Below are 27947 nucleotides of genomic sequence, written 5' to 3'. Positions count from 1 at the left end.
CTCTGAGTAAGATATGCTAACACACAGTGCATGCCCTTTCTGCACTGATAACAGGTGCTGTAAGTAGGGTCCAATCTAAAGCCTATGGAAGTCAATGGAAATGTTGTCATTCATTTCAGTGGGATTAGGATCAAGCCCATACAATACAAATCTAAAAGTGTTGGGGAGAGGGGATCCTGACCCCACTGAAATCAATAGGGCCAGGATTTCACCCTACACACTTCTGAAATTATAACTAAAATAAATAAATAAAGGTTGTGGGCTGTGCAGGATTTATTCATCCCTCCCAGAGTGTTATCTGTCCACAGTTCTTGCAGTTTTTCTAGGGGTGGGGTGGGGGAATCAAACAGATGTCCCTCTCAGCCCTGTCCTGTTTTATAAGGAATTAAAGGGGTCATCCCTCCTCCTTGGATCAGAAATTGTGGCTTAACTTAGTTCTATTTTTTAAATCATTTTTTATTATAATTCACCCAAAAGCTAACAAAATATGGTGGATATATGTATAGTATTGAGACTTATTTTTTGAGGTACATATTTTTATTGGGTAGAAAATATAAATCATTTCACTCCCTGAGATGCAAGTTTTGTCTTTTATGAATGTAAAATGCCCACATTTCCGTATTGGTAGCACAAGATATATTTTTAGCTGCGATTCCTTATTCCAAGCTTGGGTCATTCTGTCCAGGTCATGCCCTCATGCTACAGGTCATTGGTTCCAAGAGTAAAACAATACACATGCAGTCAGAAGGGTTTTACACGTGGCAAACCTGAAGACATGCAGATCATGATCTGAGAATTACGAGTTGAGTTAAGCAGACAAGCTGCCTCCCTAAAGAAGGGACAAAAATAGCAAAAGACTTGCTGAGCCAGTGGCTTGGCATATGGCAGGTGAACCTTAACTTGGGGGGAGGGGTATTTGGGAATCTACATAGAGGGTCAAGTCTTTGATACTCATTTAGAGCTTGACTTACAGCTGTTTGGAGTGGAGCCTGCACCTTCTCAAAATTGGGTGTCTAAATAAGCAGTGTGGTTTTCAGAGGCACTGAAATGCCATGGACTCTGAGAACAAGGAGCTGCCTTTCTACATTAATGGGAGATATTTCCTAATAGACAACATGAAATATCTTATTTTGTCAGATAATTGACAGAGGGGAAGGCTGATACAAACAGTATAGACAATTTTAAATGTGTTTGATAAGACAGAAAATATATATATTTTTTTAATATATGGAGATATACCTATCTTGGAGAACTGGAAGGGACCTTGCAAGGTCATCAAGCCCAGCTCCCTGCCTTCACTAGCAGGACCAAGTACTGATTTTGCCCCAGATCCCTAAGTGGCCCCTTCAAGGATTGAACTCACAACCCTGGGTTTAGCAGGCCAATGCTCAAACCACTGAGCTATCCCCCCCCCCCCAAATCTCAAAGCATTTTACAAATATTAATAAATTAATCCTTCCAAACACCCCTGGGAGGTAGACATGATCCCTGTTTTATGGGAGGGGAAACTGAGGCAGAGAGCTTTACCCAAGGTTATACTGGAAGTCTAGAACAAGACTGTACAGCTATGTAAGGGGATCAATTGGCATCAAACTTTCTGAGCATTCTTCTCAAGCTTACTGGGATGCTCTTAGAAGGACTTTAGATGCATAGAGGCTAACTGTGGCAATCCATACATTGCTTGGTGGCAGGGAAATTAATCAACTTGCGAAGAGAATTTGTTTTAGAGAGGAGAACAAGCTGCAAAGTCCAGGGGCCTGATTCACTTCTCACTTACAATAGTGCAAATCAAAAAGAACTCAATGGAGTAAACTTGTATATGGATAATAAGAATATGCAGAGTTATTTAGTATTTAAAAAGGTGCTTTGAAAAGGATATAAAGCTTCAAAACACAAGACAACCTCTCACTACTGGGAATCAGGAGGAAACTTTCTTGGCTAATCCCCAACTAACTAATGCAATATTTCTTTTTCGGAAGCAGCTGGCACTGGCCAGTGTCAGAGAGAGGATCCTGAACTAGATGGACCATTAGTCTGATTCACTATGGCAAATCCTGTTTAAAACTGGCATCAGAGGAGAATAAGGCCCCAAATCTAGAGCTGGATACAGATTTTGAATACCTAAAAACTTAAGGGAGTTTGGATCTGGGTATTTTGATTCAGCTCATTTTTATAGAGGGGAAAAATATTATTTGCAAAATTAATATCCAGGTTCCTGTTTTTGAACACCCCCAAATTCAGGGCAAGCACCTCTCTGGGCCTAATTCTAGTCTGTTCTATCCTTGACACATTATCGTTCATGGGAGGAAGACATAGTCTATCCAAAAAGAGTCTAATTGGCAGGAGCTTATTAAGGATCCAGCTCTTAGAAAGGGAACAGGATATTAACTCTTGGATCACATTCAAGAGAAGCACAGACCAGAGCTGCTCCCCTTGAAATATATTATTGCTATTGTGCTGTCTGAAAGGACAACATAGAAGAAAAAAACAAGAGTTAGGGAAATTGATGCCCCAACTTTTTAAAAGTCAAGATTTCTCCCCCTTCCCCCAAGGGATTTCTTAAAGAAAATGTTGTCCAAATACCACAAAAGCCAAAGTTGTAACTTCCAGAGTAACTGAGACTACAGTCCAACAAAGATTGCAAAATAAAGAGGATTTTAGAAATCCTAATTTTAATAAACTTCAAGAAAGTAATAAAATTGAGATAAAAGTGTAGAAAAAGAGTCCTGTTTTCAATGATGGTGACCGTAAAGTGGATTTAAACTTTAGTTACTCATGCAGACATTAAACAGAATAAGGTTGACTCAAGTTTTAGATTTCTAAAAGCAAAACAGCTCTAGATGAGTTTCAGGAAAAAGTTTTTGGCCAGCTATATACAACTGCCATTTAACAGGGAAAAAAGAATAGCAGAGCCAGTAACAGCTTTAAAATATGTTCAGGTTTGCCATTCTTTGTCTGTGCACATCAGTGTTAAGTGATGCTCAGGGAGTAAGTATGACATACAGCAGAGCAGCTCTATCTGTGCGCCTTGGAATTGCTATGATATATTATCCACCACACAATCTGAACACCTCAGAAATATCAGTTCATTTATACTTACAAACACTCCTGTGAGATAGCAGCTGGATTCCCATTTTACAGCTGGGGAGATTAAAGTCCCAGTTCAGCAAAACACTGACACATGTGCTTAACTTTAAATCTGAGTAGTTCCATTGAAATCAAGTTACAGTTAATCATGTGTTTAAATGCTTTGCTGGACTGGGGACAAAGTGACTTACTCAAGGTCGTTGTGAAAGTCTGTAGCAGAGCTGGTTCTGAAACAACCTGCCCCCTTTCCTGCCAGCCTGCTTTGCAGTCAGGGACCCAAGGGTTTCCAAGGTTGATGGCAGCCCCCCAGGTGGACTGCCCTGGAGCAAGTGACCATATTGTGTGTGATAGAAATCCTCTGCAAAATGGAATGACTTAACTCAGCAGAGCTCTACGCATGGCTTCTGAGTCCCAGCCCTCGGGTTTAGAATGGAATTCAAGGATAATGGCAATACAGGATTTCTGAAATAAACTGGAGAACCCATAAAGAATTATCAGAGGGGTAGCCGTGTTAGTCTGGATCTGTAAAAAGCAACAGAGAGTCCTGTGGCACCTTTAAGACTAACAGATGTATTGGAGCATAAGCTTTCGTGAGTGAATGCCCACTTCGTCAGATGCAGGTCGGGTGCATCCAACCAAGTGGGCATTCACCCACGAAAGCTTATGCTCCAATACATCTGTTAGTCTTAAAGGTGCCACAGGACTCTCTGTTGCTTCATAAAGAATTAAAGAACCTTCAGTCAAGACATAAAAAGTGTCCAGTCCCATTGACTTCAGAACTTTGCTGGATTGGGCCAAGTTCAAGAGGGCAATTTGGTTCAAATAAAGTAAGACCTAACCCAGTTTTTCACCCAAAACTAGCACCAAAACATTTAGGTTTGCTAGCATTCAGTTAACTTCTTACTTGTATTTATGTAAACAACTGCTTTGGGCAGAGACCAGAAAGACCACACCACAGTGCTCTAACAAAGGCTATTCATGGGGTACCCAAACTCTCCAACTTGGCTGGAACCAGGAATTACCAGAAATCACAACAGAGGGCATTTATTCTCATGCAGTGTCAATACCAGTTACTTGATCAAAGAGATTTGGCTACATTTCAGTGGATCATCTGAACCTTTTGATGTTCAGCTGAATGGACTCTTCAAACCTTGAAACATTTGCCTATTGCTAACATAAATTCCATTACTGGAGAGCTAGACTAGTACTTTTTTAAGATGGTTATTTTCTGCTTTGAGAAGGCAGCTGGAACTAGTATATGTATAATTGCATTTTATAATTTATGTCAAAGACACTCTTTTAGATACATATACTTCTAATTAAGCAAAATTGCACCCTGTAAGGCAGTACACTCGCCACCCATCGCATCCCCTTGTGTCACTTGTGATATTGCAAGGGCCTTTGTCTCCAGAACCTGCTGCAGGCCATCCGCCTCTCACCAGGTCTTCCAGAGCTTGGCCATCCAGCTAAGTCACTAAGTTCAGTCCCCTTCTAGGGTAACAGAAGGTCCAACTGAAAAGCTAGGATCAACATCCCAATAATAATTCTTCCACCCCTCTTGGGCGCCACTGCAGTATTCTTACTGGCCCTCGCTCAAGGCCTCCCCCACAGGAGCCTAACCTGCTTCTTCAATTGGGTTTGCATGTCCCTTCCCCAGGGTCTGCTAGGGGAACCCAGGTCCACCCTCTACTCTGGGTTCCAGCCCAGGGACCCTGAATTAACAGCTAGGTCTTTTTCTTCAGACATGCTGCTGTTTCCCTAGACTACATCCTACTGCTATGTCCCCTTGGGCTGCTTCACACAGCTTCCCTTTGGCTCTCAGGCCTCTAGCTTCTCCCTCTCTACTGACCTAATAAATCTTCCACCCCATCAGGCTGTACTAAGTGCTTTTATTCACTCTATTTTAGGGCCTGACGCTACTCCCAGGGGAAGTGGGGGGTTCTCCTACCTGCAGAAGAGTCTTGACTTCTCTGTAGTCTCTCTCCCCTAGACTCTCTTCCCAGCTCTGCTTGAGTAGTCCCTCCAATTCTCTTCAGCTGGGGAATGCTAGCACTAAGTTGCCAAATCACCATTAGCTGGGGGCTAGCAGGTAGGGCACAGAAAAGACTGAGCATAGCTTGCCTTTAAAGGGCGAGTCAGCCTCTGACAACCCCAGTTAGGGGCTTGTGCTTGTTACTGTACCACACAGAAGCGATACATAATAGGTAGCAATGCAAGGTATGTCACACCCAACTAGTGAGAGAGTTTAAGGGACAGACTGGAAGATGGTACAGAGGTAAAAAGGTCTGGAAGAGTTTATACGGGGCAGGCTAAACACAAGGTATGGGTAGAGAAAAGGGAGAGAGGGAGGCAATAGAAATGCAAAGCACTAGGAGGTAAGACTGCTGCACAACTGAGTAAAAGCAGGTTTGTGTTGTATGTTCACATGGCCCCCTTCTCTAAACCAGCAATTTCCAAACTGTGGTGCATGGGCCACGGATGGCCCACAAATCACTTACTGTCAGTCCACAGACAGCTGGCTGGTCATATGGTGCTGTTTTCTTTTCCTTGTTTCCAGCTGCCATGTCGCATTAAAAAGATTTATTGTACGCATTTTGGTTTTCCTTCTAAGCAATCACTGTAGCTGCCACAGAGACATTACAGAGTTGCACGTGGTGAGGCAGCCCATGTGATTGGGACTGGGAGGTGAGCTGGCTCTGAGAAATGCTCTGTTAGGATCTACATTCATTATGAAAAAGCCTGAGAACTGCTCTATACTAATTCCCTTTCTGTGCCTGCTTATTAACACCTCACTGCAGTGGCTTTAATTCAGCACTGCAGTGAAGATCCTTCTATGTTACATGGGATTGAGGAAGCAAAGTGGTGGTTTGAGGATACATTTAAATAAATACAAAACCATTGCGAGTACGGGCTCAGCATGGTATTCAGTTTTCAAGATACTGGAAATACACAGGTGCTACCCATATCAAGGAGATTCAGCCAAATAACGTAAGCCCTCAGTTCTCACATGGACAGTTTGACTCTATACATTTTAATGTAAAAAAAAAAAAAGCAAAGGATTGAAAATAAAAATGTATTTCTTCCCTCCAGCTACCTAAAGATGCAGAGGACTGGATAAAAAGTACATAAGGACCATACGGTCATTTGAGACGGGATAGAGCACACAATCAGATCCAGATGCAAACTTTTCCAAAGTTAAGGTGGGGAGGGGAGAGTTGGTTTGGTCTATTACAGATTCAAGAGCAGGAAGCAAAATTCAACTCTCGATCCAGATGTGATCTTCCTCAAGGTTCTTGTGTTTTGGTTTGGGCTCAGTTCTACGAGCATTCTAACAATAAGATATGCACAACCTAATCTACAATGACCATTCCCGGGTAAGGTGGTTATCACAGACCAAATTTTTCAGCAAGGGCCCTAAACTTACATACACAAATTGAGTGCCCAGCTACTTGACTGGCCTGTGTAGCTGTCTGTATGCATGTAAAAACATGAGTCTGTTTTGCCTGTGCAAAAATTTTGCATTTGAGAGGTCAGCTATGTGTCAATACTGCATGAAGCAAAATTAGCTCCTGGCTTAGAAAGAAAGACCTCTTGCACAAGAAGAAACTGTGCTGGACCCCCAAACAATCAAACACCCAATGGAAATTATTCTGACACAGTTTTTCTGTGTGTCGATGTGGTCCATAGTCCTTTGGCCCTGGTTCTCTTAATAGAATGACTGTTATTTTAGACATTTTAGCGTTAGGAATTACGGGGAGCTGGCAATTGCAAAATAGGAATGAAGTACAGCGAGTGGCACTTTGAAATCATTTAACACATTTCATTTGTTTTTCAAGCCTAATAGAAAGCAAATAGAGGAGTAGGATGCCTCAGTAGAGCATCCCAGACCTCAACCAACACTCCCCTCCCACAAGCCTAAAACAGATGTCACCACAAGTATGCAGCAGGCTTATTATCTTCTAAGAGTTCACAGTGTTCAGTCCGGGACCTGCCCCTTTGTGTAAATTGCCCCATTCCTTATTTTTTTTTAAGTTGCACACTGAGTGTTAGACCTATAACTACAACTAATATCAATAGGAGTCACAACGCTAAAACCTTGTGCCATAATATATATTATAGGCATGCATGCTTATGAAGAAGGAAAGACACAAAGAAGGATAGTTGGGTGGAATAAGAAATGGGCTTAACTAATAGAATAGCCTAATGGATAGAGCACTGGGCTAGGATTCAGGAGCGCTGAGTTCTATTCCTGGCTCTGCCACTGGGCTATGTGGGGCTAATCACTTCACCACTCAGGGCCTCAGTTTCCCCATCTGTAAAATGGGGATAAAGATACTGCCTTCTGTAAAGTGCTTTAAGATCAATGGATGAAAAGCACTATATAAGAGGTAAGTATTATTAATGGTGAAAAGGAGGGAGGGGTGTAAAGGGAAAAAAACACAGCTATTTTCAAAGTAAAGAAATACTATGAAAATCTCTTTAAACCATAAGAATATTTATTGACAGGCATAGATGTCACTTTGCAGACCCCACTATGTGGGTTATCTAAATTAGACTGGGCAGAGCACTTGATAAAATAATATATGAATCAATCCTGCACTAGTAGCTGGAAGAATAAGGGGACCTAAAAGGATTTTCCCATCTCTAATTCCTACTAGCTCGGGAATGTTGGTTAAAAAGTGGTGAATGTAACGGCAGTAGCTTTTGAGAGAATACAAAATGCTTGTGTGTGCTGTAAAATAAGCCCTGCAGATGTGACCGTACTTGAATAATTCCTCTAGCCCAGCCCTGCATAAACACCATTTGGATTAGTTAGGGCTGCCCCAGCAGCAGCTTTTGCTTGTGCACTCATCTAATCAAGAATATACACTTTTCATTCCTAGCCTTCACGCTTCATTTGTGTGTGTTTATTGAACCTTCTTTTTCCACTCTTGTCACTTCCTTGTCATCTTGCAGGGACCTACCACAGTCTCACACCAAGCTCCTAGTTCCCTTATTTATTTGTATTGCAGCTATACCTAGGGATACCAATCAAGAATCAGGACCTGAGGTGATGCATGGGGGTGGGCATGTGTCCCCCCAGATTTCTGCCAGGATTTATATGCCCTGCCCTGAAGCCCACTGCATACCACCAGAACCTTTTAATTGTGCCCTTCCCTCCCCCCCCTCCCTTCCCACTATCAACAGTTATTTGTCGTCTCTGATCGGGACCTTGTCACGCTAATCACGATACAGACACACACTAAAAAGAAAATCCCTGCCCCAAAGAGTCTAGGTCATGACAAGTGGCAACAGGAGGATGAGACAAAGAAGCAGGGGAGGTGAGAAGAGGATAACTATAAAGTGAACCAGTTAGTTAGAGCAGTAAGTGAGAGGTCTCTTTTGGTGTAAATTATGAGAGCAAACTCAATCCACCACTCCACATTAAAAAATAATTATCGATTACAAAAAACAGATTAAGGTAGATACCAGCAGCAGACAGAAAAAACTTGGCAGCTGTCAAAGTTCTCAGCAAAATCTGGTTAGGACCATCACATCCATCCACTCTCAGATAAAATGCCAAAAGTCACAGAGAAATAGTTCTTTCAAACATAAAAATCATGGAATCATAACTCATGATAAAAGTCTATCCTTATTCGTGAATAAATATCAGCCACATTGGGAAGGATACCTTATTGCTATTGGTTATGGTCGTGCACATAGCATGGTAGGTGCTTTCTGGAAAGTCCTTTCCCCAAGGAGCTCACAGCCTTGTTCAAGTGACCCTTCTACAATTTTTAATTGCGCTTGACTGTCTAGTACAACATAAGTTATTTGGTGTGGCCCTAACACCAGTTTAGTATGTGCCCTGGCTAATGAAGTGAGTATTAAATAAATCAAGGCACATAATTGTACCAGGGATGTCATTTCTGTTCTCCCTACTATACCCTCCAGTTATCCTCTGAACAATGTGATTTTTTAATACTGAAAAGCATGTTTTGACTTTGATTTCACATGCAAATTTATAAGAAAGCACTGTGGTATTCTGAGTTTGTGCTAACATTTTTATTTTCTTGCCATTGCAGCTTTTGTGGACAGTAAAAATCACAGTCCATTCCCACAGAATAAAAAATAATATTTTAAAAGCTTAGAGATTTAGAGTATAATATATCAGGAATTTTGCCTCAGACAACCCACTCCACTGTCAATGTGTTTTGTAATATAAAAGGAAACCTTTTTTCCTTAGAATTGTGTTTGTAATGCTCCAAAATGTTATTGTAAATCACTGCCACAGTTTATCATTATAATTAAATACAATAAAAAAGCCATCAAAACTGCTAACATTGCTTGCCAGAAACAAACTAACTGAACTTTTGCAGCACAAGGCAAACAACACACCGCTAAATCCTGCAGCCTTTACTCAACTTTTAGCCAGGCAAGACTCCCACCACATCAGTAATGAGTTTTACCTGAGTAAGGACAGAAAGAACTGGTAAACAGTTTTGGGGTTTTTTTATATCAGAATGTTCCAGCAATAACCATCTCTAATAAACATTTCCTTACAAAAAAACATGGGATGACTGGAATTTTGCTGGTTATGAATGTTGGTTCATTTATCTGTGTAATGCTCTGTATCAAAACATTTCACAAAGATCATTACAAAATGCTGGGATAAATACGTTCCTTGATGAAATTCCACTGAGTTCAATAAGGTCACACCAGGGATTAAATACTACCTTAGCGTGTAGAACTGAAGACAGTTATGAGATAGTACATGAACACCCTAAAGTACTCCTCTCACAGCTCTTACTTTGTTATACCAAAAATACAACTATTAAAGAATCCCTAAATTCACACTTATCTACTGAATGATAAGATGGAGCTAGTCTCTATTATTATCCTGTCCAGAGATCCTACAATATGGTGCTGTCCCTTGCTGTGGAGGGAGCAGCACCATGTATATGAAATGGATGAAACTGTCAATCATGGGCATCGCTGTGTAATGGCCATATTTTCCATCATTGAAATGATATTATGAGGCATTTTATGCTATAAAAGTTCTTTGATACAGGTACCTGAGGAAAGTATTGCACTTATGCGCTGTATAGACTGGCACATCAATGGAAGGCAGCATGGGCTAGTGGTTAAAGTAGTTGCTGGGAGTCAGCAGATCTCGTTCTTAGTCTTGAAATTGCTACTGGCCTGCTCTGTGGCCTAACCTTTCTGTGACTCAGTTTCCACATCTCCAAGAGGAGATCACAATAGCTACCATCATAAAGCATTTCAAGACCTCACATAAAAGCTGCTAAGTTCTAAGTAGTAGTAGCTGTAGTGGTCAGTCAACGCATTTTGAACATGTGCCCAAAGATTCTTTGATGAGTATGCGTTATACAACTCCAAATAAACAACTAAATGTCCCTCTAGAGAATGGAAGTTGGAGAGTGGAAAGAGCAGTAAACATGAAACACAAAGAGAAAGCCATTGCTGAATAAGGTTACTCTGGCCTGAGCCTTTATGGCAGATGCATCAGTGGACTCTCACAGATTTTATACATAGGCAATTGCTTCTAATTTGGCAAGCAGAAGGCAGTTCTGGCTTACAAGATGAAAAGAAGCAGAGAATCAGGGTAAAACTTACTAGCATCCTCCAAATATGTAGGGTGTAGCCCACATACTGAAGGGCTGAATAAAGAAGTGGCAGAATGCTCCCATCTTCCAAGCCTCAGACTAAGAAAAATAAACTCTGCAGGCAATTCAACAAAGTTCTCTTTGTTCATGGATAGGCCCAACAGATGAAATGGATCCAGTGCAAGAAACCAATCAAGGAATAGCTTTGCCAGAGGGGGAAATTTCAGAAAGAATCTTCTCTCTAAAAGGTTCCTCTAACAAAATAAGTGTGTGACTATCACATGAGCCTCACAAAGTCCAGAATCAAAGTTGCTGATTCTGGTTTTACACCGTTTAAGCTGCACCAATGTCAAGAGTCCAGACTGGTGAAAGATCAGAATTAGTCCCAGGATGCAGGGAGAAGACCATCTTTAATCAAGCCAGAAGTGCTCAGATTCATGAAAGGTACCTGGAAATGCTTCAGGAAGGAAATCATGTTAAACTGGTTCCCAGTGCCAAGCTTCGTCCAATCCCCAGCATTTAGAAAAGCATTAAGCCATGAAGAAGGCAGCCAGATGGCCATTATATATAGGAACAATCGAGCAAATCCTTCAGCTGGAGGATTCTTGATCATCTTTGTGATCCCAAAAAGACTGAGGGGGAAAGTGTTGCATTTGAAGTCCTTACCCAAGCATATCACAAACCCAAATTCAAATTAACGTTTTCCTCATCAGGCTTACTAACAATTTTACTGGAGGGCTACCTGTCATCTATGGACCTGATAGATGTTGATCTTCAACATGCCACTTCACGCCAGCCACAGAACTGTCCTCAAAGTTGCATATGTTAGAACCACATTCAGTTCAGGTGTCTTCTTTACAAATTGCCAGTGATGCCAAGGCTTTCTATGAAGGTTCCCATATCAGTTCTAGCACTTGTTCTGTTTCAGACTTCCACATCCACCCCTCTCAACCAAATGGCTGGAAGCTTTCATTTAATGGGCTTCTGCCTCAGAGCAAGTCACAGCATGTGTCTGGAAACAATAGCAGGGACCTCAGCAGATCCCCTACAGCTGACTTTAGCTGAGCCATTCACCTGGAGAGGGTAGAGGGGAAAACGACTTTACCCTACAGCTGCTCTTAACATGTAGATAGATCTTGAGTCTTATGTCTGAGAGCATAAGTGCCATGTGTTTTCTTCAATATAGGGTTATAGCAAGGCAGGGAATTTCCATCCTTCAGGGGAAATCTTTCCGTTGATTTCAGTGGTTTTTGGATTGGGCACTTGAAATGGGGTTTTTATTATTATTTATTTGTATTGTGATATTTCCTCAAGGCACCAACCAAGATCAGGGCCCCATTGTGCTAGCTGCTTTGCAAACACAGAGGAGGGGTCAGTCTCTGCCCAAATGAGCTTACATTTACCTTTTCCGCCTTCGTAATCCTCTCTGAGGGCCTCACCATCCTGAGGCTGGGTGTGGCTGTGATGTCAAATTTTAAAAAATCATTTATATAAATAAAATTTGGTTCCCCAAAGCAACAAAACTAAGTAAGCTTCCAAACATTAGAGCTTGCTGCTAAGCAAACAAAATACATTGCAATAGAGACATTGCAAACAGCGGGTGCTTCAACCACCATACTCTCTCTGTGTGTAGGCAGAACTTGCTAGAGCAAATCCTGAAGGGTTGTCTGACGGCTGAATTCCAGCAGTCTCCAGTACCTCCATAGATATGAACAAGCCTGCTGTGCTGGATGGCTCCAAGAACAGAAATTATCAGGTAAAACCAATTCTCCTGTATGGTCCATCATGTTAAAGAACCTTGTGTTAACTGGTCCTTAAGAAATGAGAGCCTGATCCAAAGCACATTGGGATCAAAGGAAAAATCTCCACTATCTTCAATGGGATTTGTATCAGACCTATATGGACAAGTCCTAATGCAGTCTACAGTGCATGATTATTTCACAGCTATTCAAACTGCAGGTGACCTTCCATGTCACATGTTCCCTAATAGCCACCAGAGAGTGTTTAGACCACATGTCAGGCTTAATTGTGGATTTTAATTTGGTTCAATAGTACTGAAATTAGGAATACCTTAATTGTTCTTTTGCTTCCCCTCTCCCCAGTGTCTGATATTAATGCAAGTGACCTTTCCTAGTGCCTGGTGAAAAAAAATCATTTTTGTACACTGAAACAATGGTACTATCATGGCAGGCTTAGTTAATCTAAACCCCACTACATGCAGTTGGAAAGCAATTTTTTATTACTGTAAATGTAAGATGAATAGTTGCTAACAGAGAACCCAAATGATGATAGGGATAGGTCACTGAGGACCTGCCTGACATTCTGTACAGCCCCTTTTGACCCTAAGCACAACACCTGATTTGATTCACACAATTAAACACAGTCCTATAACCTCATTTCCAGTTATGTTTATGCACTATTTTTATTCCAAGTATTCTTTGGCAAGGTTTAAGAGCTCCTGAAGCATTTAATAGCTACTTAAGAAAAACAACAAGCACTATTTACAGCAGATCTAACTTAGGGAACCTAGACAAGTAATGTGTACAAGAAATGAGTGTGTTGGGACAGGATATGCAAGACACAAGGCATCGATCAAAATGCCGCATGATTCATATGCGCATTAAGGGTGAAGACAAAAATGGTCTTAGAAAGTTAACGGTAGAATAGTTCAGTTATGAACATTTAAAAGAGGTGGCTGACATCGCTGGGAACTGCAGGGGCTTAGCCCCCCTGAAAAAAATCAAGACACTTATTTAGGTGCCTAGATTTGGATACCTAAGTCCAGGCAAGCACGTTTGAACATTTTGGCAATTATTTTCTTTTCATAATTATAATGATGATGCTGATCATGAACAGGCTGCAGTGTGTGAATTCAGGAAGGGACAGTAGGAAAGAGTATAGGATAAAGTGTCTCTGTTCTCTTAGGCCCTGACCCAAAGCCCATTGGTATCAATGGAAAGAGTCTCTCAGACTTCTATGGGCTTTGGATCAGACGCCGAGAGAGCTTCTCTTTCTGTGGAATCCATTACTTCCCCTCCCCTTTTGTTGCTCAATTTGCTTTTCCCCTGATGTCAGAACTTTTTCCCAAATATTGGTAATAAATCTTTATAATCTTTGGCCTCTAATTGAGTCTTTCTTCCCAAGCACACTGTTGCATTATATGTATGACTGGATGGCTCAGTGTTGCTCTGGACATTACTCATGAAGAAGAATTGCATGGTAATAACCACACTTGTAAGTATGTGTCGGCTGCAGCATCCCCTGTGGGTCTTTGTGGCAAATCGTAAATTCCCATTTCCAGGAAAGTTTCAAAAGTTTTATTTTCTAAGAAGGAATGTTAATTATCAGAATCCAAATGACCTGCCCCATTTCTCCATCCATTTTCACCCTTTTATGCCCAGTCTAGTGTAGCAGGTAGAAGCCCTAGAACAAGCAGATTTTATAGCAATAACCATCTCATAAATATTACACTCATGTAGCTGTTTGCTCACGAGTTCTGCAATGCTCCTGGGGAACCATGTCCTCAGAGGCTGCAGAGTAGCAATGAAGCTGCTCATCAGGCACTACTCCAAACCCAGGGCTTCCAATAATCGCCATGACTGCCAAACCATTCTGTCTGGTGCAGGGGCTATGGTACTAGCCTAGGATTTAGGAGACCTGGCCTCAATTCCCTGCTCTGCCACAGACTTCCTGTGTGACCTTGGGAAAGTCACTCAGTTGCTCTGTGCCTCCATTTCTCCACCTGTCAAATTTAAATGATGGCACTTCCCTACCTCATTGGGGTATTGTGAGGATAAATATATTAAAGATTGTCAGGTGCTTAGATAATACAGTGATGGGGGGCATATAAATACCTTAGATAGACTAGTTAGTGGATCTATGTAGTTGTGAAGTCAACAGTCACATCCCCTCAACATCCTCAAAAAACCCCTCTGCATTAGGATGGACGGACCAGAGCCCATGACACAAAGATGGCATTGACTTCTTTGCAGACTCTCCACACCCAGCACCCCAACCTGCGAAACAGAACCACTCCAGTTTCCACTTTTGTGTGGGCTATTAAAAAATTACTTTCTGGCTTCGATGAAATTCATAAAGCTGAGCTGTATGTCTACTACTCACTGAAATGTACAGTTTTCATGTACATAAACTTTAGCATTTGGTGATATTTTGAAGAAGGGTAAACTGAGGCACAAAGAAATTTAGTGACTTGCCAAAGGTCACAGTGCAAGACAATAGCAGAGGTGCCAATAGGACTCAGGTTGCTTGACTCTCAATCCTCTGTTCCAGCTAGACAATGCTGCACAATATGTTTGATATTCATGTCTGAATCTAGAACACACTTATTTTTTAAGTATTTTTAAACTATCCTACAAGAAAGATTAGGCACTGAATCTGTGTTTAAACTGGTCAGGCTCTGTATGGGCTGTTTTGATATCAATGAGTCAATATTCCAATAGAAGATTTAAGGATTTTTTTACATCAATATTTCATTTTCATTAAAATCAAGGTAAATTCTGCTAAGAGTTAATCCACTGAAACGTACAAATATGCAGAAAGGGCTCAAGAAGAATTACAATACCACTTCAAAAGGAGCTGCTTTAGGAGTCATGACCCTACTTTTTGCAATAACTTATGCATCATGAACTTACGTAACTGGCAGAAGATAACATCTCACACTCCTAGTTTTACGGCCTTGGGTTGACAATAGTTTAAATTGAAATTTTTGCTTACTGTAAAACTAGTGGAGTCCAATAACCAAAAATATTTTCATGCCCAAACTGATGTTTTATCAAATCATTTCCCCATTGTTATGTGCCTTTTTTTTTTTAACTAAATTCTCCCTAATAAGTGCTTGGCTAGTCTGATGTTTCTGAGCAAAAAATAAAATCTCTTGTTTTCTGAATTGGACTAACGTCAGTGAATAAGAAATATCTAAGACACAGAAAAATATATTTTCCTAATTCAGATTTCAGCAGAAAGCATTTGTTAAAAAGCACCAAATTATAAAGATTTACTGTTACCTTGTTCTCCCCACGTCATGTCAGTTTAGTCACCTATTGCAAGAGTGTGAATCCTAGATTGTGAGCTTTCTGGAATAGGGGCTTATTGTCCTATTGTCATTTGTTCAGTGCCTAGTATAACACGGACATAGTCCTCAGGCACTACCAAAATGAAATCATGAACAATAATTAAAGTGACCAGATGCCCTGTTTTTAAAGAGACAGTCCTATTTTGGGGGTCTTTTTCTTATATAGGCGCCTATTACCCCCCACACCCTGTCCCGTTTTTTCACAGTTGCTATCTGGTAACCCTAACAATAGTAAATTATTATAATTAAGGGTAGAGTTTCAAAGGAGCCTTGGGAAGATTGGTGCTCAAAACCCTTTGAAATTCAATGGGAGAAGGGTCGCTAAATCCCTTAGGTTCCTCTGAAAAGCCCAGCCCAAAAATACTATAAGGTTTGTTTTTTCTCCTGGGAGAGCAGTGTATTGAAAACATAACCTAACAATAATTCACATCACATAATTCACTGTTGTTTATCATAAAATAATAAAAGAGAAAGGGAAATACGGTCATTTTACTTTAAGGGAGGGTAACCAAACCGTAACATGAAAGAGCCCCAATTTCAGTTGGGAAAGACAATAACCTTCCACTTTCAGCCCAAAGCATGAGCCAGAAGCAGTGGAGGGCTAAAAAGAATGCATTTTGCCAGACATAACTGGCTGCCTGTTTTGACAGAATTTTAAGTGAATGAAGGGAATCCACTAACTATAATATATTGTGATTTTAGTAAAATACTTGATACCGTGTCTCATGAAGTTTTATTTAAAAATTAGTTCAAACTGACTTGGATAGAAACACTGTCCTATGGATTGAAACCTGGCTAACAGACTATAAGCAAAGTGTAATAAATGGCAATGTAGTAAATTGGGGGAGATTTGCAGGGATTGAGGTTTGATCCAATATTATTGCACATCTCAACTGATTGTCTGGAAGAGTGAGTGAAATTCAGTGAAATTCTCTGGGGTACTAAAGTGGGAGGAGTTGTGAACAACAGTCATGAGAGAGGAACAACTCAAAGGGATTTACAAATATTAGAAACATGGGTTAAAAATGAAATTCACATTGGCAAAATTCAAGCTAGTATATATAGGGAGAACCAATGGAACATAATTCCACATATAATCATTGGGAGGAAGAAACATGAGAAGCAGCACTGTTGAAAGAGGTCTAGGGTTAAGTATAGACAGCACATTTGAGGCGAGGTTGCAATGTCACATGGCAGCAAAACATGGCACTTTTAGGCTGCATGTGCAATGGCATCTCATCCCAGAGCTGTGAGATTAATTCCTTCTCTGTCATGACTGCATCTGAATTTTACATTCAGGTCGGGCACCATACGCCCAGAAAGATGCTGATAAACTAGAGGGAGTTCACAGAATCATTGGCTGGAGGAACTGACATATGAGGAAACAACTAATTGTGCATTGATTAGCTAAACAATGACAAAGGCAGAACATCGTAACAATGTACAATTGTTCTCCATGTCCACTGAACGTAGGACAAGAAGTAATTAGTTTAATCTGCAGCAAGCGAGATTTAGGTTAGATATTAGGGGAAAAAATAACTATAAGGGTAGTTAAGCTCTGGAGTCTATTAGAATTCTTTGAGGGGGTCAACAACCATGTGGACAAGGGGGATCCAGTAGATACACTGTACTTGGTCTTTCAGAAAGCTTCTTAAAAGGTCCCACACCAAGGGCTCTTAAGCATAGTAAGCAGTCATGGGATAAGAGGGAAGCTCCTCTAATGGATCAGTAACTGGTTAAAAGATACGAAACAAAGGTTGGGAATAAATGAGTTTCACAGCCATGAGAGGTAAATAGCAGGGTGCCACAAGGATCTGTACTAGGATCTGTGCTGTTCAGCATATTCATAAATGCTCTGGAAAAAGGGGTAAACAGTGAGGTGGCAAAGTCTGCCGACAATACAAAATTATTCAAGATAGTTAAATCCAAAGAAGACTATGAAGAATCACAAAGAGATCAAACCAGGCTGGGTGACTGGGCAACAAAATGGGGGGTGAAATTTAGTGTTGATAAATGCAAAGTTATTCAAATTGGAAAACATAATCCCAGCTAAACATACAAAATGATGGGGTCTAAATTAGCTGTTACCACTCAAGAAAGATCTTGGAGTCATCGTGGATAGTTCTCTGAAAACATCTGCTCAATGTGCAGCAGCTGCCAAAAAAGCTACCAGAATGTTAGGAACTATTAGGAAAGGGACAGATAAGACAGAAAATGTCATAATGCCACTATATAAATCCATGGTACGCCCAGACCTTGAATAGTGCATGCAGACCTGGTCACTCCATCTCAAAAGAAACATATTAGAATTGAAAAAAAGTACAGAAAAGGGCAACAAAAATGATTAGGGATAGGGAACATCTTCCACCTGAGGAGAGACTGAAACTGAGACTGTTCATCTTAGAAAAGAGGCAACTAAGGGGGGATATGATGGAGGTCTATAAAATCATGAATGGTGTGGAGAAAGTGATTAAGGAAATGTTATTTACTCCTTCACATAACACAAGAACTAGAGGTCACCCAATTAAATTAATAGGCAGTAGGTTTAAAACAAATATAAGGAAGTACTTCTTCACACAATGCACAGTTAACCTGTGAAATTCATTGCCAAGCATTGGTATGAAGGCCTAAAGTATAACTGGGTTCAAAAAAGAATTAGATAAGTTAATGGATGATAGGTCCTTCAATGGCTATTAGCCAAGATGGTCAGGGACACAACCCCATGTTCTGGGTGTCCCTAAACTTCTGACTGCCCGAATCTGGGACTGGACAGGCGACAGATCACTCGATAACTATCCCATTCTGTTCATTCCCTCTGAAGCATCTGGCACCAGCCACTGTTGTAAGACAGTATATTGGGCTAGATGGACCATTGGTCTGATGCAGCGTAGCCAATCTTACGTTCTTAGTAGACTTCCAAGAGAGGTTGTGGAATAGCCATCATTAGAGATTTTTAGGAACAGGTTGGACAAATACCCATCACGGATGGTCTAGGTTTACTTAGTCCTGCCCCAGCACAAGAGGCTGGACTTGACTTCTCAAGGTCCCTTCCAGCCCTAGAGTCCTATGATTCTATTATATGGATGTTACTCCGTCTTCTGGATTTGTTCAGTGTTCCCTGTCTCCTCTGTGCCTGTCTTTTAGGCTTTTAGCTCTTTGAGGCAGGAATAATCTTATTTTAGTGTCTTGTACAGCGCCAAGTACCTTGTCAGCATGCAAATAATAAATATAGTAAACAACAAGAAGTTACACAGACAAGATTTCTACAAGTATTTCCAGATGAGGGTCAAGATTTTCAAAAGTCATACATGACTTTGAATGCCTCAAATCCTTGGTGCCCAACTTGAAATATTTTTAAAGGGGACTGATTTTCAGAAAATGCTGAGCACCCGCCCTCTGAAAAATCAAGACTTTTAAAGTGTCCCAATTTGGGCACTCAAAATTGGAGTCATCCGAGATTACTTTTTAAAATTGTGGTCATATCCTTAAACACAGAGGGCCACATTCTGCTCTTAGCACCATGGATGTAAATCAGAATCTGCCCGCCCATTCTCTGAATTAAAGAACAACAATGCCCTTTAGAAAACTCAATAGAAATATATAAACCAAGATCACTAAAGGCTGCAAAATTCTCTCCTGTCTCATGAAGGACAAGTATATATAAACAGAGAGGAAATAGCAGAAAAATAGGAAAATTAGTTTCAGTTTAAGATTGCAGAGCAGGGATGAAAGGAGATTTGTGCAGACGCATATAAATGCATTGCTGCCCCAAGCTGGTGAGAATTTCAATGGAAAATAACCAAATATTTCTGTACACCAACCATACAAAACAAACTAGATTCAACTAAATCTGATTTATGCTGAAGAGTGTGCAGTTAGGGAGGAACACATGCACATGGTGTTCTGGTTATATCTCAAAATTAAACTTTGCTGGACTCAAATTTGTGTAACACTTATAAAGAGGTATTTCTCTCCTTTTTTTTTTTTCAATCTCTTCTCTGAAAATTTCTAGGAGCCCTGTTGGAAACCCCAGTAAGGCAACCCAAAGAAAGTTATCTGTGGGGAATTGTGATCACTGCAGCAAAGAAATGAATCTTTATACTCTGGTTCAATTAATCAAGCCCTTCAGCTAAATGATGGTATCTGAAAATAAGGGACATACTGAAAATGGAAAGAATAGCAGCCAATCGGCAGGGGTAGGCAACCTATGGCACGTGTGGCGAAGGTGGCATGCGCGCTGATTTTCAGTGGCACTCACACTGCCCAGATCTTGGCCACCAGTCTGGGGGGCTCTGCATTTTAATTTAATTTTAAATGAAGCTTCTTAAACATTTTAAAAACCTTATTTACTTTACATACAACAATAGTTTAGTTATCTATTATACACTTATAGAAAGACCTTCTAAAAACATTAAAATGTATTACTGGCACATGAAACCTTAAATTAGTGTGAATAAATGAAGACTCGACACACCACTTCTGAAAGGTTGCCGACCCCTGCTATAGAGTATACAATAATAAAGCCATATCTTCAACCAAAAATTAAACAGGAATAATACCAACACATTAAGAATAATAATTTACAACAAATACTTCAAAGCACCACTCATATATGCAGTTAATTTATAACCATAAGACTTCTGATAACATTGTATTTCACTCATGCTTTTATCACTCGGGGAAATTCATCTTATCTTTTGACATTAATAAAAAATGCAATATTTTTAAGGGGCATTAATTGCAGAAATAATTAGTGAGCAGATAATGGACATGTAAATGTACTAAAATGGACCTAGACAAAAATGAAATGGCAAGATTACACAATCTGTGTGGCTATTCCTCTTGACCACTTTTAATTAAATGACAATGTATTGAGACACAGTGAAATAGAAACCATTCTCTATAGACTCATAGACTTTAAGGTCAGAAGGGACCATTATGATCATCTGGTCTGACCCCCTGCATGCTGCAGGCCACAAAACCGTCCCTACCCTTCCCTTGACTCTGCTGATGAAGTCCCAAATCCTGTGTCTTGGTGACTTCAATTTGCAGAGAACCCTCCTGCTAGCGATCCCTGCCCCATGCTGCGGAGGAAGGCGAAAAACCTCCAGGGCCTCAGCCAATCTACCCTGGAGGAAAATGCCTTCCCGACCCCAAATATGGCGATCAGTAAGACCCCGAGCATGTAGACAAGAGTCTCCAGCCTGACTCTTGTTAGTCATTATACTATTTACCTGCTATTGCTCGGTATTCCCCACCAATTATGTTTTACCATTAAACCATTTCCTCCATAAACTTATCTAATTTAATCTTAAAACCAGACAGGTGGATGACATCACTGTTTACAAAAGCAAATGCACCTTTAGGTCACTAATTTGTATTGTCTCACATTAGTAACAATCAAAATTCATTACTACATAGTGGCTATTGAGCATCTCAGTGAAGTCCCTAGTCAGCAAGTATACACGACAGAAACAACCAACACAACTAGAACACTTGGCAGGAGTCTCAGCAAAGAGGCCAAGGACTGCATCCACATGAAGAATAAGCTATCTTCCTGTCCCCTCTGGTCTCTCCCTACAGGTCAAGGTAGAAGCCCACTTACAGCACAGTATGGGAAAGCTCAGCTGTGGAAAAAGTATTAAATATGAGCAGAGGAATGTGTAACAAGATTCAAAGATATCGATTCAGAGGGTACTGAAGCTATACATTATGTCAATAATCAGTAATGAAGCACAGACAGCCCAGATGAAAAAAGAAAGCACAGAAAGTGAATATGCTTTACAACAATGGATTCTTTTAAGTGAAAAATATGAACTCTTCTGAAAAGATACACACTGAAGAACATTATTGTTTAACTTCGGTGCATTCATTTCAGCAATCTTTGACACAATATTCACAACACAGGCTCAATTAATTCAAACCTTTCTGATTCAAGAATTCCTGTAATCCAAAACAAGGTCAACTCCCCCAGCATCTATTGCCTTGAAAATTCCACTCCGTCAAAACCTTGACTGCCGGGGCTTACTCAATGTCTCCCATGACATTCGGATGATCAAGGTTATACTGTACTAGTGAGTCACATTAACTATTTTATTTAATCTAAGCATATGTAATGTGCTGTATTTTCCCCATTGAAAAAATATTTGGTTTACTAAAGATAAAAGTTACATGTTGTACTTCTGTTCATGTTTTTGGCACTTTCAGCCTAACAGTGGATTAGATCATGGCCAACTCTTACACAGTCACACAGGAGCATAAGAGGAAGTTAAAACCCTGCTCCCGCACACACCTGTCTGCATAATCTCCCTAGGCACAGAGAGAAAAGCAGGGGCGTGTGCCCAGCACTTCTCAATCTTGCCCAAATCAGAGAGGCACAGTTGGCTTGGTTCCACCCACACACTAGCCAACAAAACTGAGCTTACATGGTGTGGACAGTAATCTCCCTTTCAGTTCAATAATACCATCACCATTAATGCACACAAAGAGCTGAAAATCACATTGTGACATTCAGCCTTAACCCCTGCATTCTAGTGTTATGTTGTTTAATCTTTCAATGACAATTATCAACATAAAATTACTAGCTGGCACCGCTACATAACATACACTAGAGAAAGAATTCAAAACTTCTTACCTGTTTAAAAGCCACACGTTTCTACCATGTACTTACTACTGACTTCCTCAAAAAGTCAACTGTACTGTATACACTACTAAATTAAATCTTACCCACTGAATTATACAGATGCATACAGATTCATATGTGTACTAACAGTATGTTATACAACAAAGCAGCAAGTTAATGGCTTGAAATCAAGGGTGAGCGCTGCCATGTGATTTTTCAGTTATTTGGGTTGGATACTGAAGTCAGTGGTACTGTTAAACTGAAAGTGAGAGTGTTAAAGAGGGTTACTAGCTGAGGAGCATCATCACAGTTGCCAGCTAACACTTTGAAACTGGCATTGCACTGGATGTGAGTGGTCTATATCTTTGTTGCCTTGCTTATGATTTCTTGCTTTTAGTGTAAGGAAATAACAGAGTCAACATTGCTCAAATGTAACAAAGCACTTGGTGTGGGATAAAAGTTAGTACTAGATCTGGTGCAAACCTTTCAGGAGGAGCAATGTAAATGAATCTTCTCAATTCCCATGATTGGTAGTGGAAGCATTTATTCCAGTACAGTATGTGATGAAAAGATTCAGAATGGGTAATTTTGGTGTGCTTCTGTACCATAGCTGGCATCAAAGGAGTTTAATCAATTACATCATCTTCTCCCCACACCCTAGAGAAAAAATAGCCCATTATATCTAAACCAAAGGAAATCCTTAATGGGAGACCTCTTAGAAGCAGTGTAGAGTAGAGATCTTTGATAGATCCCTGAATGATTAGAAATCTGAGCAAGTTTCAAATTTCCTCAGAATAGCTTCATAAAATTCTGGTATCAGCACTGCCCCCCTCTGTCAAGTGTTCTGCTTTCACCATCTATTTGCCATGGGTTGAACTGGGGGAGAGAGGATAACTGGTGGTGGTAGTACTTTCCAAGTTCCACCCACAAAATAAGCAGCACCCATATGGATCATCAACATGAGAGGCTGCTCAAAGGAGATCATACAGCTGTTCCAAATATGATTGTGTACGTTTGTCAGGATCCTGGGTGAAGGTAGACAGGACTAGTAGCAGGACCTTGGGAACCAGGAACTGAAGCTAAGGGTCAGAGCTGGTATCAGAGTCAAGAATCAAGTTGAAGCTCCAAGCCAAAGTCAGAAGCAGGAATCAGGCTGAGGGTCAATACCAAGTATCAAGGCCAGTTTTGGGGTTCGGGGGCTCAATTAGGAGTCCCAGTCCCAGTCAGAACTGATATCAGTACTGGGAGTTCAGAAGCAGAGTGGTCATGGCAGCTAGCTAGAGATCCATACTGGTGCCTGGACACTTCCTGGTATGCTCCATGGGCTTATACATTAACAAGAAGCCAATCAGGGATCACTAAGACAACTGTCAGTTGGATCACTTGAGGCGGAACTTCCTGTGGAGTGAAATCTCTGCATCTTGTGGTCACAGGAAGTAGCCAGGTTATAGCTGCTGCCAGGTAGGGTGACCAGATGTCCCGATTTTATAGGGACAGTTCAGATATTTGGGGCTTTTTCTTATATATGCTCCTATTACCTCCCACCCCCGTCCCGATTTTTCACATTTGCTGTCTGGTTACCCTACTGCCAGGTGCCGTTTGGGAATGTTGGTTAGCTAGAGTCTTACACTGTTTGGGAGGAAGAGGGGGGGGTTATAATGAATGCTAAGAGCGTGGAGTCCAAGATAGTAATGTCAGATAAGTGCCGGTAGACTGTGTCACCACAGTTCAACCCAAGTCCTGTATCTACTTAGGGCTTAATCAACATTCTGAAACCCACTGAAATCAATGGGACTCTGTCAGTAATAAGTGCTATGCCCCCTAGCAAGTGTTGACAGAATCAGGCCCAATTATTCTCCATCTGAAATCACCAGTAATTTTGCCAATGACTCCAAAGGGATTAGGATATATCAGTCACTGATCCACTTCCCTGGACCCCAGACCGAGTGGGGCAGATGAAGACACACATGACAATTCTGTGAGATGCTCTTTGCCCCACAGAACTGTACTAGAGCCTGATCCACCACAGAAATAAAAGGAAAATGTCCCATTGACTTCAGTGGTCTTTGGATCAGGTCCTAGTTCCCCTACCTCACTGGTACTATCCTGGAGAGATGTGGGGAAGGGACAAGATTTAATTGGGATCTACTGTACATAAAAAAAATAGGTTTACAATGGATTTTATATGGCTGCATAGTCCTGATTGTTGAAATACCAGCCTGTACTAATAATCTAATAACAAAAATATGATGAACAGCAAAACAATTTGACTGTAAACTTGTTGCGTGACCTTAAAAGGCACTTTAGTCAATTAAAGAATATTATGTTTTAAATATAGATTTCTAATCACCTGTAGGCAAATCCTCAGTGGGTGTAAATTGACAATCTGACAATTTACACCCACTAAGGATCTGTCCCTCATGATTAGTAGGGCCCAAAGATTATTAAACAAATGTGGTTCCTATTCTCGTCAACATGGTGTCCCATTAGATTCCATTCTGCAAAACTCCTTTGGTCACGGACAACAAACTGAATTGTATTTGAAATCAGAATTTTAATTAAAATCAGCCTCTCTGAGCCTGCTGCTGGCAGTTATTTTCCTGCTGAAAAGGGACAGCTGCTTCCATTGGCAGCCCGATGTCAGAGATTGTTAAACCAGTATTAATGCAGGATGGAAGCAGTGAGAGCACGCAGCAGCAGAAGGGTGAGCTAAGGATGAATTCAGAGTCTTACCTCTGAGTGGCTTTCACTTTCACCATTTCAGTTATTATGTTGCTATTTCAATTCCTGGGGTTTGTGGTTGTTTTTCCATTTGTTTTTGGCTCAACTGGTGCACAACACCAATTAAAATTAGATAAAGACAATATCAGTTTCTCCAAATACATCATCATTTGTGAAAATGTTCCCTCAGTACATATTAAATCCAGGTTTTGTTTGCAGTAAGCAAGCATTTGAAACAGCTGCCCTTTTTGGGGTGGACTTAAGAGAATTTGATTTTCTTCACATTTAATATTCAACATTTCTAGCTTTATGCATATATTATTCCATAAAGGTATGCTACAGAATACCTATTCTAAATAAATACTGTCTTCTTATTTCAAGGGATTTAAATTAGGTTTCAGGTAATAACTAACAGCAAAGGACTAACATTCCCATATAATTAATTGAAAAAAACAGTAGTGAATATAGATGGATTTCTTGTTTTTGTAGGCATTAATATTCAAATGCAATCAGCTTCCCTTAAATTAATGTTTGCAGAGGTACTGGACCCACTCTAAGCATCCACAGTAATTCATCCCCAGAGAAGAGTGAATCAGAATCCAAAATGTAATATCTGAGTTTGAAGTACACACTTCATCTTTGCTAGATTTTCCTACAGAGCTTCAGGAGAAAATGATGGGCTATATCACATACTGTAGTTATACTTATCACATTTTCCCCTATAAAGATACTGTACTGTTTAGTTTAAGAATACCCTTGAAGTTCACAGAGTAAATAACTGTTATTCCTCTAAAAACAAAAAGGTATAGAAGCAAAGGTATAGCGACCTCACAAATCAACCTGAGCTATTAAACTAATCCAATACTCTTAAACCAGCTGTTAAACTAACCTAACTTTGGGTGACATCCTAACCCCACTGAAGTCAATAGGATTTTTGCTTTATTTCTCTTTTGATTCTAAGGAATACAAAATGGAAAGAGTTCTATGTAAACAAATTAAACTGTAAAATGCATCATTTTAATCAGTAAAATAAGCTTAATTCCCTGTCTGCATAGCTTAACTAAATAAACAACAAAATTAAATCAAAACATAAGGCAGGTGCAAAGATCAGCAGATGTGATTTTAAATCAATAGTGGATATATGATAGTATAAAGTAGAATTTGCCACTTATAGGGAAAATGTAATGATCATGTAAGATGCTGAGAAATTTCATCCGAGCATTAAACTATGTGCAGTTTCCTGCCTAAGAGAAAAAATTAGAGAACAAATTCAACTCTCTGTTATGCCAAAGATCTTCTCTTCATCCAAGAACAGAGGAGCTATTGGGTTTACACAATTTTTATGTCAATTAAAATGTTCCATATAAACAACCTATACTTGTCCAAACTAACAGACTACCACTTCCAAGTCTTTCTGGGCAATAGTTTAGAAAGAAATACTGTATTACAATTTAAAATAAGCAAATTGCATCTATTTTGGATCAAACAAAGAATTACATGCTATTCTTCAGTTGAATAGTTCACGTTTGTCAGAGTCTATCTGGCTGCAACAGTCTATTTTTATATTGTCTCAAACTTGTCCAGAAACTAGCTATAATTCTCTCTATTATTGATTAACAAAGCCTTTCAGTTGCATTAAATTAGGAGATTAAGAGGTGTGTTCCTTCCAATTTTTATGTTATGTTTTGTCATTAGTAGAATACAACATTGCCAAACCCTGACCACAGAAATGGTAAAAATAAATACCAAAGGTCTGGGAAGAGAAAGCCTACAGCCGTGAAGAGAAGGTAACTTCAAGGGAGTATCCTGGAAATTAAGATTTATAAAATCACCAAGATCTAAAGAAACAAATTTCAGATGTTGCATAATGCCATTTTATATGGCTAAAAATAATGGAGTTATGGTGCAAATGCCAGGAAAAAAAATCTCTGGAAAACTGCGCAAACACTTATGTTCAAAGAAAAGCCCTGAAACGAGCAAATTATTTGAAGAGTTGGTAAGAATTCAGACACAATATAATGAATTCTAGCTTTATGTTGAGAAGGCCATTTGTTTAACGCAGTGCCATCTTACTTAAAATGATCATTTTCACAGAAGTAAGGCATACTGTGTGTGTAAGATGAGTTTTAGTGTTGTTTCTGGCTTTGGGCTGATAAAAACACTTACAAGCTCAGTAAGCTACTCATCTCAGTTCCACGTTTTAAAGTAGTCTAACATTCCTGCCTCTCTACTGCATAGTGAACTCCTACATTCTTGTTAAACTATTCATGTCTCAGCTCCACAGCTTATTCAAAAAATGTTAAACCATTGCTGGATAAAATCTTTACATTCTAAGAAGTGAAGGTCACCTCGCAAAAGATTATTCTACTCGTGATCCCGAAAGATTTCTTCTTGAATAGACATTTGCTTAAATGCTGCTTTACCACTCCCCTAGTCAGCTGTAGACTGAAAACGGAAACATCCATGTTCATTTTAGATGAGGCGCACATCACAGTCTGGACAATTCAAGGTTTCAAGGTTTTATTTTTCTAAAGACATGACAAAAATGTGGTAAACTCTATTACACTTCCCAAACGCAGCAAAGTGAAGCAACAATTTTCTGATTCTTCATCCCTTTTTGGGTCCTGTTATCTCACTACACAGCAGGTGAAATCCTGACTACACTGAAGTCAATAGGAGCTCTGCCTATATAGTATTTGTGGCCCAAGAATCAGCACTAAACAAAGAGTGACATACAATGATGAAACTTGCCCACAGCAGAAGATGCACAGCAGTGTGCTGATTATCTTCCACCAACAGAGCTGGGACCCAGTTTGCC

General features: G+C 40.1%; 1 long non-coding RNA gene across 2 annotated transcripts in view; it reads left to right on the top strand.

Annotated features, from left to right (window-relative positions):
* Positions 1 to 27947, top strand: part of LOC117876211 — a 91177-nt gene that overhangs the window by 48479 nt on the left and 14751 nt on the right. For both annotated transcript variants that reach the window (XR_004645453.1, XR_004645454.1), the window contains one exon: positions 12328 to 12450. This is a non-coding gene — a long non-coding RNA (uncharacterized LOC117876211). The remainder of the gene's footprint in view (positions 1 to 12327; positions 12451 to 27947) is intronic.

The sequence above is a fragment of the Trachemys scripta genome, chromosome 4 (assembly GCF_013100865.1).
Source record: "Trachemys scripta elegans isolate TJP31775 chromosome 4, CAS_Tse_1.0, whole genome shotgun sequence".
Lineage (NCBI taxonomy): Eukaryota > Metazoa > Chordata > Testudines > Emydidae > Trachemys > Trachemys scripta.
Note: the sequence above shows the minus strand (reverse complement) of the source record. Positions and strands in the feature narration are given on the sequence as shown.